The sequence below is a fragment of the Hylobates moloch genome, unplaced genomic scaffold (assembly GCF_009828535.3).
Source record: "Hylobates moloch isolate HMO894 unplaced genomic scaffold, HMol_V3 SCAFFOLD_8, whole genome shotgun sequence".
Classification (NCBI taxonomy): domain Eukaryota; kingdom Metazoa; phylum Chordata; class Mammalia; order Primates; family Hylobatidae; genus Hylobates; species Hylobates moloch.
The window spans coordinates 52,513,292-52,522,570 of record NW_026652283.1 but is presented as its reverse complement, the minus strand read 5'-3'; the positions used below and the strand labels follow the sequence as shown (position 1 = coordinate 52,522,570).

Genomic DNA, 9,279 nt, shown 5'->3' with positions numbered 1-9,279 from the left:
AGCTGGTGGCCAAGGTGATGTGGAGGCCAAGGACTGAGGGACCAGGAAATCCCATAGCTACTGAAGTCACCAGGAGGATGGCAGGACAGGGGCTAGTGAAGATGACCATGAGCCAGGGGCTGCAATCTTTAATGCATAAGGAGCAATTGGGGGGTCAGTGATGAGGAGGGGTCGAGGGGGGTATGGCTGGAGAGCACAGGAGAAAGAATTTTTGTACAAGGGTGGAAATGGCCATGCCAACCCCACATCCTGGTTTTATAGTATATAGGGAGTGGAAAAATGAGATGCCTTCTAGCAGAGGGTGGCAAAGGAGGCAGTACCTGGAGGAGGCTCAGGCAAAGAAGTCACCTGAGTACTCTGAAGAAGCAGAGGGTATAGGAGAGTTTGTTGACAAAAGAACAGTATTCTAGAAGGCACAGAGGAAAGGGCTGGCAATGTGGCAGGCAGTGTGAGTGAAAGGGCTGGGCAAGAAGCTCAGAAGAGTAAGTGTCTGAGGCAGAGGCCAGACAAGCAGAGGAGCTGTCAGCTTGGGTGGTTCCTAGGCTGGAGATGTACACTGTAGACAGGGTAATAATGGAACGTGGGGGGAAAATGGTTTTGGTATTTGACTCAGACCTCTAAGATCTGAGATGGGGGAGAAGTGTGGGGAAAGACAATGATTCTAGACCAAGCTGTCAGCTGGCTCCTGTGACCTCAGGAAGACTGGAAGTCCATGTCAAGATTTGAGGGTAGGGTATTTATTGCCTCCTGTATCTGCCTCCTCTGGTGGAAGTGGGACTTCCTAGGGCCAGGCCAGGCAAGAACATTTTCCTACTCCTGTTGACAGCCTCCTGGTAATGGGAAACCATTGAGAGGTTTTTGTTTGTTTGTTTGTTTGTTTTGTTTTTTGACGGAGCCTGGCTCTGTTGTCCAGGCTGGAGTGCACTGCTGGAGTGCAGTGATCTTGGCTCACTGCAACCTCTGCCTCCTGGGTTCAAGCAATTCTGCCTCAGCCTCCCAAGTAGCTGGGACTACAGGCATGCGCCACCATGCCTAGCTAATTTTTGTATTTTTAGTAGAGACAGGGTTTCACCATGTTGGCCAGGTTGGTCTCGAACTCCTGACCTCAAGTGATCCGCCCACTTTGGCCTTCCAAAGTGCTGGGATTACAGGCGTCAGCCACTGTGCCTGGCCGAGAGTTTTCTTAAACAAGGTTGATGGTAACATGGTGACATTTTTTAAAGGGTTGCTCGGGCTTATGTCAAAATGATTTTGGTATCTGACTCAGAATGAATGGGACCAGGAAGTCTCATGGCTACCGAAGTCACCGGGAGTATGGCAGAACAGGGGCTAGTGAGGATGACCATGGGCCAGGGGCTGCAATCTTTAATGCATAAGGAGCAATTGGGTGTCAGTGATGAGGAGGGGTGGAGGGTGGTATGACTGGAGAGCACAGGAGAAAGAATTTTTGTACAAAAGTGGAAATGGCCATGCTGACACCACCTCTTGGTTTTACAGGATGAATTGGAGAGTGAAGGCAGGAATTAAGAAGCTGTTGCATTAGTCCAAGCAAGAAGTGATGATGCTGGGGTCAGAACAAGGGCAATGGAGACACAGAGGAAGGGCAGGGATATGTTAAGGCGGTGGGATGTGGGGTGTGAAGGAAACACAGATAGGGTAGAGGACAGCGTCCAGGTTTCTGGCTTCGTTTCTGCTTGTAGTCAGCCTCCCTCTCTGGGCTTTTGTGAAGAAGGAGCCATAGAACAGACCAGAAAGCAGTTTGGAAATGGCAAAACTGCTACCCATCATCAGCTACATTATCATCAAAGCTCTCTAATTACCCTAGTAAGTTCAGTCAATGGAACGAGGCATGACAATTAAGATAAATCACGAGAGTCACCCAGATATGGGGCACCTGGAGGTCCTGAGTCACCTCGGATTCCTTACACCTGCTAGGAGTTGAGGGCCGGGGCGGGGCGAACACAGACTCCGCCCTTGGGCGGGGCCTGGATGCGGCCGGAGCCGAGCCGCGCTGGAGCCGGAGCCCCAGCCCTCAGGCGCCACTGTGAGGACCTGACCGGACCTGACCGGACCCGACCATCCCGCAGCGCCCCGCCCCGGCCCCCTCCGCGCCCTCCCGCCGCCAGGTCCTGCCGTCCCGCCGACCGTTTGGGAGCGAACCCGTCGTCCCGCACTCGGAGTCCGCGGTAAGGGGCGCGGCCCCGGCAGCCCGCCCGCGGAGGATCAGGGACCGATCCCCGGCGCGGGGCGCTGGGCACCGAGAGCGGGCGCCGAGAAGGAGCGCGGGGCAGCGGAGGGAAGCCGGGGGAGGAGCGAGGGAGGGGGCTCCGCGGCGGCAGAGGTGGGGCTCACCTAGGGAGGGGGCGCCGAGGGGGTCTCCCGGACCTTGGGGGCAGCCGGGGGAGCTCCAAGGGCGTGAGGGGAGCAAGAAAGACGGCGCTGGGGCTGGGAGGAGAGATGGGGGGCAACGAGGGCAGTGAGGGATCGCGGGGGGAAACGGGGGCGTGGGGAGCGGAGGAGCTGCGAAGAGGGCGGAGAGGGGCTGTGCGGAAAGGGGGTACCGGGCAGCCGAGGGGCAGCGAAGGGGGCGCTGAAGGGAGCGGACTGGGGAGCTAGAGCGGGGGTGCGGGGGGAGGCGTGGAGGTGAGGAGCTGAGGGGAGGGGACTGGCTGGGCGGGGGTCGTTTGGAGCTGGAGGGGACTGAGGTGCCGAGGGGAAGGGGCACTGGGCAGTTGGGGAGTGTCTGGTCAGGAGAGGGTCAGGGGGTGGGGATGTGGGTATGGATAGCTGGGATGGAGAAGGGCAGCAGGGCAATGTCTGGTAGAAAGAGGGTCATTTATGGGGGATGTGGGTATGGATAGCTGGGGTCGGAGGTTGAGCCCGGCTGGGGACCGGCGTGGGGGTAACTGTAGATGGAAGGTGAGGGGTGGGGCTTGGGGGCGGGAAGCTTGGGAGAATGGAAGGGTGAGAGGCCAGGTTGGGTCTACCCTGCTGCAGAGGAAGGGGGCAGGGAGCCGGTGGAGACACAGGGAAGTGGCCTTGGAAATGGACACAGGGGCCTATATTCTGGTCAGGAGTGGGGAGGAGGCTCTGGAATAGAGTAGGGTCTGGCGGCTGCAAGTGGAGGAATCGTGACAGAACTTTGAGTGTATAAATAGGGTGGTGGGGTGCTGGGTCAGGCTGGGGAGGAGGCCAGGTGTGGGTTGTGGTGTAAGGGTGGAAAGATAATGGGGGCTGGAGTGGTGTCCACGCACTAGCGGTGTCTTGGCCACTCAGGAGTCCAAGGAGGGGACCCAGGCACTGGACCTTGTTACACGGGCACCGGGGATCACAGAAAACAAGAGAATCGTGGACAGAAAAAAGTCATCCAACTCTGTTCTGTAGTCCAAGCGTGGAAGCAACTTTGGGGAGAGCAGGGCAGCAGCCTTTGGAAGCTAAGAGAGATGTGGAGGAGGTGGGAGAAAGATGGGCCCTCAAAACACACACACACACACACACACACACACACACACACACACACACACACACACAACAAGATGGGCCCTCTTCCCCCAGCTTCCTGGAATCCAGATGGAAAGGGGTGGGAGACAGTAAAAGGAGAGGACACGTGTGTGTGTGTGTGTGTGTGTGTGTGTGTGTGTGTACAGGTGGGTGTCCACCTGTTCTGTGCCTGTAAACAGAGGAAGACAATGAAAGCCGTGAAAGGCCCTATCTATAGAAGTGGAAAGCCCTGGTGCCCTGTGGGAGCCAGAGAAGAGGCACAGGGAGGTGGGTGGGTTGGGGAAGGCTTCCTGGTCATGAAGGATTTAGCTAGCAGTGGAGGAAAGTGTGTTCCTATCAGAGGAAACCGTATGGGAAAAGGGAAAAATCTAAAAGCATCTCCAGTCCAAGAAACAGATCTTCAGTTTCTTAAAGATTATGACATGAATGGAGGCATCAGTAAGCTATACAAAATATTTAAATAGGTTCCCCCTCTAAGCTTGAAGCTCCTAGGGTTTCTCTCCATCTCCCTAAAGTATAGCACAGGGCCTGGTACATAGTAGGTGCTTGGTGAATGTTGATTGAATGAATAATTGTGCTCCTGCCTCAATTTCTTCATTCTCAAGAATTGTTGTGAGAATCAAATAGGATAATGTGGGCGAAAAGAACTTTGTAAACTGTAAAACAATGTACGAAGAGAGAGGCCACTGATGTTATTCTGCAGGTGTTCCTCTGTTTTGTCAGTGGACACACCCATGGCTATCTCTTTCCAATCTGGAGGAGGAAGGAAATGAATATCAAGCATCTGTTGGTGCAAGATGGAATGCATTGAAAGCATCTTGTAGAATGCTAGACATTTAGTAGGTGCTCAATAAATGGTAGCTATTGTGATATTGTTTCTGTGGCTCTAGGAGACCTGGGAAAACAATGAGAAGGTGGTGATGGGTCAGCAGTGGGGAATGGTCTAAAAACAGATTGAATTAGAAAAGTAGGGTATGGCTTAAAGGAGGAGGATGAGGTCCACATTTGCCCAACTCCCTTCTTATTCTCACTGAAATGCTCCAAGTGGGAAGACAGGGAATTACATTTATTGAGCCCCTGCTATATTGCATATACAGTTTATCTTTGAACAGCATGGGTTTGAACTGTGTAGGTCCACTTACACCCGAATTTTTTTTTTCAACCAAACACTGATTAAAAAAAAAAAAAAAAAAATACCATGGTGGGTCAAGCGCAGTGGCTCGAACCTGTAATCCCAGCTATTTGGGAGGCTGAGGTAGGAGGATTGCTTGAGCCCAGGAACTTGAAGCTACAGTGAGTTATGATCAGGCCACTGTACTCCATCCTGGGAAACAGAGTGACACCCATCTCTTAAAAAAGAAGAAAAAGAGAAGAAAATACAGTAGTGAAGGGAGGTGAAGTCTGTATATTCAGAGGACCAACTTTTAGTCTAGGTGGGTTCCACTAGGCCAACTGTGGTTCTTGAGTAGGCATGGATTTCAGTATATATGGGGGTCCTGTATCCAATCCCTTGCCTATACCAAGAAATTACTGTACTATTCTAGATGTATTACCCACATTACCTATAATTTTCCCAACAACACTTGTTTTATGAACGAGGAAACTGTCTTAATCATGTAAAATTTCTTGCCAAGGTCTCATAGGTAATAAATGATAGACCTGGAAACTGAATCTAGTTTGTTTGATTTGGAAATCCGTGGTCTCGATCTCCTGACCTCGTGATCCACCCGCCTCGGCCTCCCAAAGTGCTGGGATTACAGGCGTGAGCCACCGCGCCCGGCCTACAGCTTTTAATTCTTGCAACAGTTTTGCCAGGAAGCCATTTTATGAGCTCCTTTTATAGATAAGGAAACTGAGGCCAGGAGAATGATTTGCCTAAGTTTACAGGACCACTGAAAGAGCCAGGGCTTATCTTTCAAATGCCAGGTCTCTTGGACTCAAGTCTCATGTTCTTCCCAACAAAAGGTAAGTTCCTTTGTTCACTTCTTCACTCCATTTATTGAGCTGATCTCTTCTCGCTGGATTTTAGGGCTCTCTCCTCCTCTTCCCCGCTGTTTCCTGGCTGAAGTTGGCTTCTTCCTTAGGTGCTTATTTCTGCCGCCTATCAGACTGAAAGGGTTGTTTTTCACAGCCACCCTTTGAGGAGTCATTTCTTTCCCCCAGCCTGGGACAGGGATGACTTCCCAGATGGTCCCTGGGCCTTCATCTGTATTGCTTGTCACTGAGATAGCTCTATCATTTTATGTGACTGTCACAAAATAAAGGAAAGATTTGATTGATGCTTATCTTACAAATGCAGTTCTGCACGCACCACTGTGCAGTGACCTGTCTGCTTAGATCTGCCTCAGGCAGCTGCCTGCTGGGATGCTTTTTGCCTGTCTTCCAAATGTCTGAGTAGCCCCTGGCTGCCCCCTCCTAAGAAGATCCCCTTGGGGGCTTCCGTCTGAATGAACCTTCCAACTGAACTCAGCTCTCTGCCTCTCCCCGTTCTCACACCACCTACTGGGAAAGCCATGCTGTGTGTGCATAAGCAGATGTTGACAGTGTGGTATGGCAAATACAGTACGGCAGCAAGACACTCAGGATGTTGGGGATGCTTCTTTTTTTTAATTTTTATTTTTAGAGATAGAGTCTCACTCTGTCACCCAGGTTAGGATACAGTGGTGCAATCATAGCTCACTGTAACCTCGAACCTCTGGACTCAAGTGATTTTCCTGCCTCAGCCTCCCAAGTAGCAAGGACTACAGGTGCACACCACCACATCCAGCTAACTTAAATTTTTTTTGGCTGGGCGCAGTGGCTCACGCCTGTAATCCCAGCACTTTGGGAGGCCAAGGCAGGCACATCACAAGGTCAGGAGATCGAGACCATCCTGGCTAACACAGTGAAACCCCATCTCTAGTAAAAATACAAAAAATTAGCTGGGCGTGGTGGCGGGCACCTGTAGTCCCAGCTACTCTGGAGGCTGAGGCAGGAGAATGGCGTGAACCTGGGAGGCGGAGCTTGTAGTGAGCTGAGATCATGCCACTGCACTCCAGCCTGGGCAACAGAATGAGACTCTGTCTCAAAAAAAAAAAAAAAATTTTTTTTTTTCATAGAAATGGAATCTCACTATGTTTCCCAGGCTGGTTTTGAGCTCCTGGCCTCAAGTGATTTTCCCACTTTGGCCTCCCAAAGTGTTGGGATTACAGGCATGAGCCACCGTGCCCAGCCAGGATGCTTCTTTATTCACCCTAAAATTGTTGTGGTTTTCGTTTTCCTTAATCCCATCAAACCTGGAAGCCATTAGGTAACAGAAGTTCCATTCATGACCCTCCAACTGACTTGCTCTGTGAGCTTGGACAAATCACTTGTCTTTGCAGAGCCTCAATTTTTTTTTTTTTTTTTTTACCTGTAAGATAAACGGAGGTAGATCGGGAACTGAAACAATTTTTTACTCTTGCCATCACTTCCTAGTCTCACATCTGTGGCAGTCATAGCTAATAAAAGCAGGCAAATTTCTCACTGATTCTACACGAGGCTACATGTATTTTTCTCAGCACAGTGTATGAAACATACTTATATACGTTCTCTTATTTAAAATTCACAGCACCTTGTGAAGTAGGTATTATTGTCAGATGAGGACACTGAGGCATAGAATTTAAGTAACTCGGCCAAGTTTACACATTGAGTTACTGGGAAAGCTGGGCCCAGTAGCTAGGCTTTTTGTTACAATAAAAAGCTACTACTCCAAAGTCCCTTCTAATTCTAGCAGTTTAAGAGTGTGAAGCTGGGCTACATCAGAAAAATGAGGACCGGTAATCTGACATTTACAGTGATAGTCTGGCGCTTGAAAAATGCTCTATATGCGTTTCTTGAAAGACATAACACCCTCTAAGGATTTACTATAGGTCTAGCGTTGACCAGATGTAAGGATGGATAAAGCCCCCTTGAATCCAGAAGAGAGAGCAAACCGTTAATTGTAAAACAGGCCCAAATAATGGAGCCACAATCAGGGAGAGGACAGTTGAACAAGATTTGCCTACAGAAGTGAATTAAAGGGGCCAGTGAAATAATATGTATTCAGTACCTCCATGGGCCGACAAACCGTGTCAGACTGTTTACATATAGTACTACTCATTCTGTTTGTACCAAGCTCTGTGAAGTAGGTGGTATTTTCTCTATTTTAAGGTAAAAGTGCTGTGGCTTAGAGAGGCAATATGACTTACCTAAGAATTCATCTGAGGGGTAGAGCATTGATTTTAAACTTTTTCATAACACTGCAGGGTACTAAGTCTAGTCTCGGCTGTTAGCTGTGAAATTTGGGCAAATCCTTTTAATTTCTCATTTTCAGTTTCCTTCTTGATCAAATGGAAATAATAATCCCTGTCTTTCCAGCTTTATTTCCCAGGTTTATTTAGAGATAAAAGAAGATAAAGGATATGAAATTGTGGTAAAGATCACATTTATGTTTTAGTAAAGTGACTCTTTGACCAGCAATTCCACTTCAAGGAATCTCTCTCAAGGAAGTAATTAGGAAAATTTACAAAAATTTATGTAAAGAAATGTTCACTGCAGTTTCACATATAATAATTAAGAGTAGAAAAACAACTTAAAAACAACTTCCTAAAGAGAGTGACAACATTAAATAATTGATCTGGCTGGGTCAACATGGTGAAACCCCGTCTCTATTAAAAATACAAAAATTAGCCAGTGTGATGGTGAGCACCTGTAGTCCCAGCTACTTGGGAGGCTGAGACAGGAGAATCGCTTGAACCCAGGAGGTGGAGGTTGCAGTGAGCCAAGATTGTGCCATTGCCCTCCAGCCAGGGTGACAGAGCAAGACTCCATCTCAAAAAAAAAAAAAAAAAAAGAATTGGTCTTATGACACATCTATAGGATGGAATATAATGTAGTCAACTGAAATGATTTTTTTTTTTAGAGTTTTCAAAGTCTCATTCATATATATATATATTTTTTAATTAGAGAGTCTCCACTGTTGCCTGGGCTGGAGTGCAGTGGCACAATCTCCGCTCACTGTAACCTCCGCCTCCCAGGTTCAAGTGATTCTCCTGCCTTAGCCTCCAGAGTAGCTGGGATTACAGGCGGCCGCCACCACGCCCAGCTAATTTTTTGTATTTTTAGTAGAGATGGGATTTCACCATGTTGGCCAGGCTGGTCTCGAACTCCTGACCTCATGATTCACCCGCCTCAGCCTTCCAAAGTGCTGGGGTTACAGGCATGAGCCACCGAGCCCAGCCCATACTTTTCTTTTTTTTTTCTTTTTGAGACAGTGTCTTGCTCTGTCACCCAGACTGGAGTGTAGTTGTGCGATCTTGACTCACTGCAGCCTCTGCCTCCTGGGTTCAAGCAATTCTTGTGCTTCAGCCTCCTGACTAGCTGGAATTACAGGTGTGCACCACCACGCCCGGCGAATTTTTGTATTTTTAGTAGAGACTGGATTTCACCATGTTGGCCAGGCTGATCTCAAACTCCTGAGCTCAAATGATCTGCCTGCCTCGGCCTCACAAAGTCCTGGGATTATGGGCCTGAGCCACTGCGCCTGGCCTCAAAATCTCATACTTTTGTAGTACTTTTGGAATTATTGAAGTACAGTCTTGCATTGCTAATGACAAGGATATGTTCTGAGAAATGTGTCAGCCGATTTCATAGTTGTATGAGCATCATAGAGTATACTTACACAAACCTATATGGTATATGGTATAGCTTACTATACACATAGTCTATATGGAATAGATAGCCTATTGCTCCTAGGCTACAAACCTGTACAGCATGTTA

General features: G+C 48.8%; 1 protein-coding gene across 1 annotated transcript in view; it reads left to right on the top strand.

Moving 5' to 3' along the window:
• Positions 1 to 2,023: 2,023 nt before the first annotated feature.
• RAB3B (RAB3B, member RAS oncogene family) overlaps positions 2,024 to 9,279 on the top strand; it is a 74,225-nt gene continuing 66,969 nt past the window's right edge. The window contains exon 1 of the mRNA XM_032160836.2: positions 2,024 to 2,186. The gene's annotated coding sequence lies outside the window, so the exon portion shown is untranslated. The remainder of the gene's footprint in view (positions 2,187 to 9,279) is intronic.